This window comes from Sinohyriopsis cumingii, chromosome 15 (genome assembly GCF_028554795.1).
Source record: "Sinohyriopsis cumingii isolate HCF-2022 chromosome 15, ASM2855479v2, whole genome shotgun sequence".
Lineage (NCBI taxonomy): Eukaryota > Metazoa > Mollusca > Bivalvia > Unionida > Unionidae > Sinohyriopsis > Sinohyriopsis cumingii.
The window spans coordinates 31,670,397-31,683,793 of NC_142975.1; positions in this window are offsets into that span (position 1 = coordinate 31,670,397).

Consider the following 13,397-nt stretch of genomic DNA (forward strand, 5'->3'; position numbering starts at 1 on the left):
GGGAAGTTCCGTACCTTCTCTCTTATATATTATGATAGAGAAGGTCCTATGTCAGAACGGGTCATGGGGGTAATCTAAGGTATTTTTGTCACTCTGTATGATTTTTTTTCCTTTAGATTATTATTTTTTTCTTAACATCAAGCTCGCGTCGAGCACCTGTGGAATATATATGCAACATTTCTAGATTATACATGCATAATATCACATCAACTAAGCAGAGTGTAATTTTATGCACTAAACAAAATATAAGAAATAGTCACTTTCCTACATACACCCCGCTCTGTTTAAAACATAAATCACATATAAGAATACTTCATCATCATTTTTAAGGGGGGGGGGGCTGACAGTTTCCTTGGAATTTTCATCTAAAAATATTCAGGGTATATCTATCAGTTATGAAATGCAAGGAATTTGTGTATTATACTGTTCTAGAAAGATTCATCAAAATTGATGATCTGTTTTATACAGTCGTCAGGCTTAACCCCTCCTGTAACTAAATATTGGAATGTACATCCATATTCAGATTAACAAATTTAACCCCTGGTACATGGTTTTCAGTAAGAACAATAATACGAACAATAACACGGAAAAGAACACTGAACGCCATTACACCGTTTCGCCTTGTCCGAATGGTATTTTTAGAAACTGATATCGCTGTGTGTGACGTTTCACAGAGGTAAAAAGTACGAGCTCCATTACGTTCAGCAATGGGTATGCTACAAGGATGGCGAAGCTGCAGTTCCTCCCAACTTTAACGGTCTAACTTTTTGTCAAGCACTTTGAGAACGGAGGATAAAACATTAACGTTCAACTCGTGTTTGGAATTCAGAGATTACATCGACGATACATGACGTTTTATTTAGTTTATATGCGTTTAATTTCTTTTTCTCACGTCATAGTGTACAGTACACAACAAAAACGTTTACATTTAAAAACACTTCTTTCTTTCTTGCTTTCACACGTGATGTCTTTGGCACACTCAGCTACCTCTTATTTCCTAGCTTTGAATCTAAAACTTTTCCAACCATGCACATCCATTTAGTCGAAAATCAGCTGGTACATCCAGCTTCCTATACTCACTTTCTTTGTAAGTATAAAGACTAGATAAAAGATAAAGAATGTCTAGATATGCACACTTCTTGGTAAGTATAAAAACTAGATAAAGTACGACGGATGTCTAGCTATGCACACTTCTTGGTAAGAATCAAGACTAGATAAAGTACAACAGATGTCTTGCTATGCACACGTCTTGGTAAGTATAAAAACTAGATAAAGTACGACGGATGTCTAGCTATGCACACTTCTTGGTAAGAATCAAGACTAGATAAAGTACGACAGATGTCTTGCCATGCACACTTCTTGGTAAGAATCAAGACTAGATCAAGTACGACGGATGTCTAGCTATGCACACTTCTTGGTAAGAATCAAGACTAGATAAAGTACAATAGATGTCTTGCTATGCACACTTCTTGGTAAGAATCAAGACTAGATAAAGTACGACGGATGTCTAGCTATGCACACTTCTTGGTAAGAATCAAGACTAGATAAAGTACGACGGATGTCTAGCTATGCACACTTCTTGGTAAGAATCAAGACTAGATCAAGTACAACAGATGTCTTGCCATGCACACTTCTTGGTAAGAATCAAGACTAGATAAAGTACGACGGATGTCTAGCTATGCACACTTCTTGGTAAGAATCAAGACTAGATCAAGTACAACAGATGTCTTGCTATGCACACTTCTTGGTAAGAATCAAGACTAGATAAAGTACGACGTATGTCTAGCTATGCACACGTCTTCGGTAAATATAAAGACTAGATAAAGAACAACGGATGTCTTGCTATGCTCACTTCTTGGTAAGTATCAAAACTAGATAAAGTACGGCAGTTGTCTTCGTCATACATGGGTACAGAAGTTGTATTCATCAATATTTTCAGTACTTTCAACACAACGGATTTTTTGTGAACATATAAAGTTTAGACTGTCATGTCTTTGAATGCATTGTTCATAAATTATGCCATAAAGACTCTGCCTGCAAACAAAATCCAATAAAGATAGTCACTAACAAATGCACTATGTATCGTCTGAAATTCAAAGAAATCCTCTCGTCTTGTAGAATCAAATATTTAATAATTACTTGGCAATCCATTGATTTTTTAACATTATTTGTGACTTTGACTTTGACGTAACACTGATGACAGAAGTGGCGGCATGTTTAAGTCTTATAACATTTTTGCAAAGGAGTCTTCTCATGTGCTGGCACAAAACCTGTCTATAAAACAATGATACAGCCTTCTTCAGTAAGACCTTTTATGGGCATCGATGTATATGTAATTTTTTATTTCATGGTTTGGTTTAGTTTGCTTTGGTGCTTTGTGGCAGAGCAATAAAAGTAGATATTTAGTGCCGAGATAATACGAGCAAAGTGCCTTGCCAAAGGATACACCTGGGATACTGACCAGGCGGGTCCACTGGTAGAATTTGAACCCCCACCCTTCCGGCCTTGAGTCCAATGTATTGGATGCAATTGTCCTTTGCGTTTCACTTGAATCTGTACAAAGTCTTAGTTCGTTCTCATTGTTCCAACACTAGATTATACTAGAGTATACTCTTATAAAATGTCCATTTACAGCCATTGCATTTGGTGTAACACCGATGGCATATTTCCTGGCATGGCAAACTTTATGATGTCTTTACAGTTTAGACATGTTTGACCAACGGAAAAGTTTAAAAGAAATCAGCTTTTTAGGACATTTATATACCAGTGATTAAAAATGATTCGCCATTTAGGATACAATTGCGTTTGCATTTCAGTCAAAACTTCAGCCTGTACTAAGGATAGTTAAATGCAGCTCTCTTCTAACGAAACATGAGTGTCTTTTTTGATGCGCCAAAGAGAACCTAGAAATTCGGGAAATGCATTTCCATAGTTTACACACGAAACATTGTAAAGGAGTTCGTCTCTTAATTCCTTCCAACTGTTTGCCAATCCATTCAGTTTCAAACCTTTGCTTCGTCCAACTGAATTCGGTCAAGCACTCCAACATGGTGGGTTAAAGTCATGGCATCCAAAATATTACAAAATGTGTGTACTTGTTTAGCAATGTGTGGCCATTTGAACACTTCCAAAGTAATCAAGTTGATTATTTGCAGATGCCAATGGTGAAAACATGTATGTCATAGAGGATGTAATTATTCTCTATGTTTCACATGAATATTGACATTGCATTCTTGTAGCTCCATTTGTGAACTACGATCCTGTCCACTTCTAAAATACCCAACATGGAGATCATAATTAGGTCCAACCAAAAGAAGGTAGCGACATCACCGATATATATATATATATATATATATATATATATATATATATATATATATATATATATATATATATATATATAATGAGGACTTTGTATAGCGCCTAATCTTTAGAAGCTCTAAGCGCTTTACAACATTACACAACACCTATAAGATAAAAAAACAAACATATAATGATATAATTACAAAAACAAACACCATGAAATTAGAAAACATAAAAAATATGCTGAGAATATTTAAGGTAGGAAACATTATTACCGGTAGGTCTTTAAGTTTGTTCTTGCAGTTGAAATAAGTGAGTTTTGAGAGTACTCTTGAATGGGATCACTGTGTCTTTGTGTCTAAGTTCAGTGGGCAATTCATTCCACGTTGCTGGGCCCTGGTATGCAAAAGAACACTGTCCATATGACTTTGTTTTCATAGTGGGAATACTGAGTATACGATTGTCAGAAGAGGAGCGTAAGTATCTTGCTGGTGTGTACACATGGGTGAGGTCGGATAGGTATGTTGGACTAGAGTCCGTCAGTGAAACGTAGCACAGAGAACAAATTTTGTGTTTGATTCTGGATCGAATGGATATTACTAATGAACACACAAGTGTTTTAGTGGCATCAACTGAAAGATATTTGCGAATGGAGCTGATGCGTCTCAGCTCAAGATATGCAGCCTTGCATATGTTCATGACATGTTGGTGCAATGTGAGACTACTGTCCAGACTAACACCTAAGTTTCGTACTGACTGTGTGAATTTAATTTTGGCGTTGCTGATATTTATTGTTTGAGGTAAAGGATGTGAATGAGAAAGTCTTTGTGTTGTGATGAGAATGGCCTCAGTTTTATCATCATTCATCTGCAGCTTGTTACATGTCATCCATGATTTCACATCAGAAATGCACCTCTCTACACCTTGGATGGTAGCATCAGCTTCATTTGGGTGGCTAGATCTGTATATTTGCGTGTCATCAGCGTACAGTTGGTGAGACACTGGATGATGATCTATGACACTTGAGAGTGGTTGAGTGTATAGAATGAAAAGAACAGGTCCAAGAACAGACCCCTGTGCAACACCACAACATAGATCAACTGGGCTGGAGTGTATTCCATTTGCAGACACAATTTGTGTCCTGTTGACCAAGTAGGACTTGCACCACAGTAAGGCTGTATCATGAATGCCAAATACATGCTGGAGACGGTGAAGTAATATATCATGGTCTATTGTGTCAAATGCTGCAGATAAGTCAAGGAGGGTGAGGACTGTAATCTTTCCGCTATCCAAAGCAGAGAGAATGTCATTAACTACTTTTAGAAGAGTAGTTTCAGTACTGTGGCAAGGGCGATATGCAGATTGTACGTTGCTAAAAAGACTGTTTGAATTCAGATTAGATACAAGCTGGGATAGAACAACCTTTTCTAAGATTTTTTATATGAATGGGAGATTAGAAACTGGGCGGTAGTTCTTTAAATCGTTATGGTCTAGTGTTGGTTTCTTCAGCAGAGGCTTTACAATGGCAGTTTTGAAAAATGATGGGAATTCCCCGGATGAGAGAGAGGTATTAATAACATCAGTTAGTGAAGGCAAAACTGGATCTAAGCACTTAAGCAGCAGTGATGTTGGAATTGGATCAAGTTCACATGACTTTGGTGCACTCTTCATCAGGATTGTACGTACGAAATCCACAGAGACAGGTTCAAATGCTGCGAATGGTTGCCGTTCAAATTCTGTATCCCAACTGTATGGTGACGACGAGTCAATTGAAACTGTGGTGTCAAGCTTATCTTTAATGGTTTGTACTTTGTCACGGAAGAAATTTGCAAACATGTCCGGAAGGTCATCTGGAGAGAAGGTAGTTGAAAGTGGTGTTGATTTGTTCCTTGCCATTAGCTTGTTAGTAATCTCGAAGAGCTCTTTGCAGCTGGAACTTTCCATGATCTTAGTAGTGTAGTGGGCTGATTGGACTATATTTGTGACATTCTTCTTAGCGGCTTCATAGATTTGCTTATGAATAGTGAGTCTGGTGGAAAGCCAAAGCCTCTCAGCTTTACGGTGGTCTCTTTTAGCAGTGCGAAGCTGGTCCCTAACACTGCTATACCACGGAGAACATTTTTGAATTGATACTCTGCACTTGGTAGCTGGGGCATGTTTGTCGAGCAATGAACGCAGACAGTTATCGAGTTGTTCTGCTGTAGGAGGTAAGCAAGTTGTTAGGTTTGCTTGGATGCCATGCATTAGTTTGGTTCTATTTATCATACGGAGGTTTCTCTTAGTAGCAGATAAAGGTGGAGGGTTAGGGACTGATACGTCAAGATGGCATATAATGCAGAGGTGATCTGATGCAAGTTCATGGGATACCAGGGAGGACCGTAGAATGTTATCAGGTCCATGAAGAATCCAGTCTAAAATGTGACCATGTTTATGGGTGGGTTGTTTAACTGACTGTTTGAGGTTGAAAACATTGATGGAATCTAGGAGTTTTGATGTGTTTGGGTTTCCGGGACAGTCAAAATGAAAGCTGAAATCTCCAAGAATAATCAGATTGCCACCTATCGAATTTCCTTACTCTAGGAGATTTGGAAACTGCTCCAAAATAAGAGATTCAGTCAGCTTGTTTTTTCTGCTAGGAGGAGGGCGGTATAGGCAGAAAAAATGGACTGACCTTTGCTCCAGTGTGATTGTTGTTTGGACTAGTTCAAATGATGTGTGGTCAAAATTATACACACACATATATAATAAAATAAATATGCAATAATACTGCAGCACAAATCAAAATTCAGTGTAGATAATGCTTCAGAAGAAAGGGTCTTTCAATACTGTTTTTTCTTTTTGATACAAGAATAAATGTGCTGTATCCAGTAAAGAAAATAATATTGCAATGATGATAATGATGAATGATATTATTGATGAATGATATTATTGATGAATGCTACTATTGATGAATGATAATATTGATGAATAATATTATTGATGAACGATATTATTGATGGATGATAATATTGATGGATGATAATATTAATGGATGATAATATTGATGAATGATCATTTTGATGAATGATAATTTTGATGAATGATATTATTGATGAATGATAATATTGATGAATGATATTATTGATGAATGATATTATTGATAAATGATTCTATTGATGGATGATAATATTAATGGATGATAATATTGATGAATGATAATTTTGATGAATGATAATTTTGATGAATGATATTATTGATGAATGATAATATTGATGAATGATATTATTGATGAATGATAATATTGATGAATGATATTATTGATGAATGATACCATTGATGGATGATAATATTGATGAATGATATGATTGATGAATGATATTATTGATAAATGATTCTATTGATGGATGATAATATTAATGGATGATAATATTGATGAATGATAATTTTGATGAATGATAATTTTGATGAATGATATTATTGATGAATGATAATATTGATGAATGATATTATTGATGAATGATAATATTGATGAATGATATTATTGATGAATGATACCATTGATGGATGATAATATTGATGAATGATATGATTGATGAATGATATTATTGATAAATGATATTATTGATGGATGATAATATTGATGAATGATAATTTTGATGAATGATATTAGTGACAAATGATAATATTGACGAATGATATTATTGATAAATGATACTATTGATGGATGATAATATTAATGGATGATAATATTAATGGATGATAATATTGATGAATGATAATTTTGATGAATGATATTATTGATGAATCATACTATTGATGAATGCTACTATTGATGAATGCTACTATTGATGAATGATATTATTGATGAATGATAATATTGATGAATGATATTATTGATGAATGATATTATTGATGAATGATAATATTGATGAATGATACTATTGATGGATGATAATATTGATGAATGATATTATTGATGAATGATATTATTGATGAATGATATTATTGATGGATGATAATATTGATGAATGATAATTTTGATGAATGATGTTATTGATAAATGATAATATTGACGAATGATATTATTGATAAATGATATTATTGATGAATGATAATATTGATGGATGATAATATTGATGAATGATAATTTTGATGAATGATAATTTTGATGAATGATACTATTGATGAATGATATTATTGTTGAATGATACTATTGATGAATAATAATATTGATGAATGATATTATTGATGAATGATAATATTGATGAATAATACTATTGATGAATGATATTATTGATGAATGATATTATTGATAAATGATATTATTGATGGATGATAATATTGATGGATGATAATATTGATGAATAATAATTTTGATGAATGATATCATTGATAAATGATAATATTGACGAATGATATTATTGATAGATAATATTATTGATGAATGATAATTTTGATGAATGATATTATTGATGAATGATGCTATTGATGAATGCTACTTTTGATGAATGATATTATTGATAAATGATAATATTGACGAATGATATTATTGATAAATGATATTATGGATGAATGATAATATTGATGAATGCTACTCTTGATGAATGATAATATTGATGAATTATATTATTGATGAATGATATTATTGATGGATGATAATATTGATGAATGATATTATTGATGAATGATAATATTGATGAATGATAATTTTGATGAATGATATTATTGATGAATGATACTGTTGATGAATGCTACTTTTGATGAATGATAATATTGATGAATTATATTAATGATGAATGATATTATTGATGGATGATAATATTGGTGAATGACATTATTGATGAATGATAATATTGATGAATGATATTATTGATCAATGATACTATTGATGAATGATATTATTGATGAATGATAATATTGATGAATGATATTATTGATAAATGATAATATTGATGAATGATATTATTGATGGATGATAATATTGATGGATGATAATATTAATGGATGATAATATTGATGAATGATAATATTAATGAATGATATTATTGATGAATGATACTATTGATGAATGCTACTTTTGATTAATGATAATATTGATGAATTATATTATTGATGAATGATATTATTGATGGATGATAATATTGATGGATGATAATATTAATGGATGATAATATTGATGAATGATAATTTTGATGAATGATACTATTGATGAATGATATTATTGATGAATGATACTATTGATGAATGATATTATTGATGAATAATACTATTGATGAATGATATTATTGGTAAATTATAATATTGTTGAATGATATTATTGATGAATGATGATATTGATGAATGATAATTTTGATGGATGATAATATTGATGAATGATACTATTGATGAATGATAATTTTGATGAATGATACTATTGATAAATGATATTATTGATGAATGATATTATTGATGAATGATATTATTGATGGATGATAATATTGATGAATGATAATTTTGATTAGAATGTACCAAATAAAAAAAATCATTTTTAGAAATTATTTATTAGCATTAAGAATCATTTACACAATATTCATGATGAGCTGTTCCAATATATTTTTTATAAGTGTTAACTTTAATTTGGTGCATATGTAACTTTGAAACTTAATGTTGACAGTTATTACATAAATTAACTAAGGCACTTTAACACACACACACACACACACACACACACACACACACACACACACACTGTATTCCTCACCCATTTATAGTTTTGTTTTGGCAGTTGTATATGGCACAGTAAGTTTGTATTTGTCCTCCTAAAACTTGCCTGCATCTGCATTAGCTTCTTACATACGATGTCGGGCGCTGTTTTCAGTCTGACGCCTCTGACATCACAACGCTCGGTTTTCTTAAGACTGATGCGTACGAAGCGGACAAGCTTATGTCCTCCCCCCACCATCCCGGTTTTAAAGAAAATGAATGGGTGCTTGACGGTCAGAATTCCAGAGGAGTAAAGCATGCATTTGGACATCTTAAATACTATATATAGTATAGTGGAAAAATACGTAGGAAAAAACTTTTTTATTACGATGAAGCGGAACCAAAATTTAGTGATGTAAGGGAGATAACCTTTTGCAACATGTACACCAGAAGCATATGCAGTTGTGACTCTGTATTTGTACAGGGTTCATTTAGGGCCCGTTTTCAATTGATGACAACATCTAAAAGGCTTTAAAATTTGCCACAGAAGTAAAATAAGTTTTCATTTGATCAAAAACATCTTATTCTTATACAATTATGAAAATCTTGTAGAAGTGTCTTATGCGTCTGCATACTGAAATAACATTTGATTTTATTTACGGGTGTGACTACGACCAGGAAATATCTCAGTAGGTAGGGTATAGACCTACTATTGAAGTCTCATTATGTGCCACAGTGTTTCCACGAATCGCTACAGCCTCATGCATTTATGTTGCTGAACTGAAACTGCATCGTCATTTGGTTGAATTAGCGTAGTAATGACAAAGATGTCATGATGTTAGAAAAGCAGAGCATAGCTTCGACGAGTTCCCATTTTGGGACCAGGCACTTGAATTTGCAGGACCTTTTCTTATGGAGGTAATATCACATAATATCACATAATACATGTAGAACATTAACAAAGAATAAGTACGTGACTGAACTAAGAAAAAAAGATATACACAAACATATTACGAACTATATCACTATATCTTTATTATTCATCAGAATTTACATTACAGGATTCATGCAGTTTCCTGCTAAAGATAGTAAGATATATATATATATATATATATATATATATATATATATATATATATATATATATATATATATATATATATATATATATATATATATATATATGTGTGTGTGTGTGTGTGTGTGTGTGTGTGTGTTGTGTGTGTCTGGTGCAATGGGTTTTCTTTTTTTAATGTAAATTTTGTGAGATGGATTTTCTATAATATCTAGATTTGGTGCAGTGGGTTTTCTATTGTTATGTATATTTAATTTCCATTGTTTGTTTGTAAGTTTTGTTTTCTATTTCATTAGATACTATGATAATTGTATTTTGGACTTGAACTTGTCAAAAATCAAGTTAATTTTCCACCTGACCTGACTCATTGATTTCGTTTTTAATTCTGTCAACCTCTAATACAAAACTATTTTTTCTCTCTATTAGTGTGGGCTAACTATTAGGATTATTATCTTTGCTTAATTCAAGAACATTGTGCTTACTTTGTTCTTTATTATAATTTTAGCAATATATATCTAATTATAACTTAGGTTTTATCTTGCAACCATTGGAAATCTTCTAGAATGAAATTTTCCATTAGGTAGTATTTTTTGTTTTAAAGAAACTGTTTACTGTGACATGAGGTCAAGTAGAGGACTAAATAATTTTGTTTTTTTTTTTCAGAAATAATTATATCGTGTTATAAGATCTTGAGGCAGAATCATTGTTGTGCCCAGTATTTTATTTGGGCTGGAATTTATTTATTCAATTTTTTAATTCAAGTTTTATTTTTTAATACTGGAAATACAAAGTGCTCTAAATAACATTCTTGGAAATAAAGATTTGGATTTTATAGTGAAATTTGAAACAGGATATATTATATGAGTGTTATTGTGATTCAGCAAAAGATTGTTGGCACATTACTACAACACAGGCCACCACAGGCACACCAACAGTTACAACATTGGATTTATTTTGGAATATCAATAAAGTTTGTTCAGAACTTTAAATATTAGGACTTGTGTAAGAATTTCTCAGATTATTTGGGATTTAATTTGCAATACCGTAAATTCTCTTTACAATTTTCACTTTGTATTCTAGGCAAATGAATTATTTGTTGAAATTTAGAAACCTTGGTGGTTTTCTCTCTTTTCTATTACTTATTTTAAGACCGTTACGTCGTAATACTATAACATCTAGATTTGATTATCTGCTAAAGTCTAATTTAATTAGTCTTAGAGTCTTAATCTGTTCTATTCATTAATTTGTTGCATTCCAGGTTTGTATGTCAGTATCAGTATATATACTTGAACAATGTCATAAATCGTAGTTTATCTCCTACACCTTTCTTTGTACCTAACCTCTCCAAAATTAAAAAAGAATATATATGTATGTTCATGAGCCCATATCTTATAATGTAATGATTGAGACCGCTGTACATGTAGTTGGATATTAAAACAAATTCTTGGAAGTCCTCTGTTAGACATTTTGAGTATTTTCAACCAGAATTTATTGGCTTGATTTATGACTGGTTCTCCCCAAATCACACATAGCAAACTGTTTGCTGTGGATTTTCAAATTTAAATACATCTTTTGATATTTGCAGGCTCTCTTTCAATATATAAAACGCATTATTAAGGACCCACATTTCAGGTCGACAGAAAAGAGAAGGCAGTATCTTAGTATGAACAATTTTAAGAATAATGAGGACTTTTTGGCATTTGTACCAAACATGACGTGAAAAGAATACCAGCCCTTATTATTTATAATATGAAGCCACTTTTAATTTGTTGTTTTCATGCTTCGTATGAACCTTCCATTAAAGAAAACAACAAGACTTGTTAAGTCACAATTGATCGTTAATTTCTTTAATCCTCAACCAGCACAGTCGAATCCAAGTCGATTAATAAAGCGCTGCATCTCAGCTGTTGTTTCATAAAAAATAACATAATCATCGGTATGGCGTTTTATTTTGGAGAATCTAGTTACTTTTTATCTTATTTTTGAACAAATTATGTAAAGCAGAACTGTCCATTTTTATTTCGATAGGTCGCGACAGTTGGCCATATTTTAGTAGCCAGATGTCTTCCGCGCTCTCTGCGCATGCTCGCGGTCTTTTATTATATATAAATATATTGGCAAGGCTGAGTTTACTATAGGACTCACGGTACTAATTCAGTTCCCATGGTAAACCTATGCACACACTATGATATTAAAAATTCAATAAATTGACATGTCTGAGTGCTCATCATCAGACCTATATTTATCAGTACAGATGAAACCTGGATATCAGTTTCTGTGTAGAGAAAAGGATATGAGCCGCGGCATTTTTTGGACCTACATGAGTCTGAAACATATGCTTCCAATTCCGCACAAAAGAGTCAGGTGCTAATTTTAGTAATGAGTGTTCCAAGCTCAAGATTGTTAAAGGACTGAAATTCCATCAAGAAAACAATGTCTCTCTTTTTTAGTTACAACTAGGATAAGCTCTCAGAAGACTCTTTTTGCTACAAAATAACTTTCATTATCAACAATCATGGCCAGCCAAACCCGTATATACTATATTTTATGGTCACCCATTTCCAGGCTGGTTTCCATTTTTCCATACAATTAGTACCGTGCGCCCTATAAAGAGCTTCTATAAGTGGAAGTTGCGTTTGTTCAAATTATTCCACGCTGCTCATGTATTCACATGGGTAAACCTGTTTGTAAGCAGCTTGATATCCGTTGTGTGCCTTGCTTTGACGTGGAATACATCCATTGGCAAGAAATCTACCAGCTTTTCATTGCTGTTTGTTGATAAACTACAGGCTATACATGAACTGCCCTAGTGAAAATGTAATGTACTTCTCCGTGATGTTTGGGATACCGCTGATTTTATCGTTACCTTGTTTCTAGCCACAGATGTAGCACTTGGTGGCTTCCTGTACAGTCGTGTGGCAACGACGTCCTCTTCATGGTAAAAAGCACCGGATTCTTGGCGAACGATTACGTAGCAGAAACTAACATGGGGCCTGGTCGCCGATTGTACGTGTGTATCTGGACTGAGTGTCGTAGGTACCCGACGGTTATGAAAACTTTTCCCAATGTTTTGATATGGACTACAGTGAGTGGTTCCTACTACAAAGAGTGGTTCCTACTATAATTAGTGGCTCCTAAAACACTTGTTGAATCTATGTCTCCGTTAAAGACCACAATTAACAAAAGCTACAGGAAGTGTCACAGAGGTTTGAACTGAAGCAGAAGCATTATATAAATATTCTAAGCATTCATAGGCGCCGGATTCCAAAGAAGTTTGAAATATAATAAAATGATAATGTAAACTATCAGCAGTATAAAAAGACAAATGGAGGCATTGATCAAAATGTTGAAAGAACGA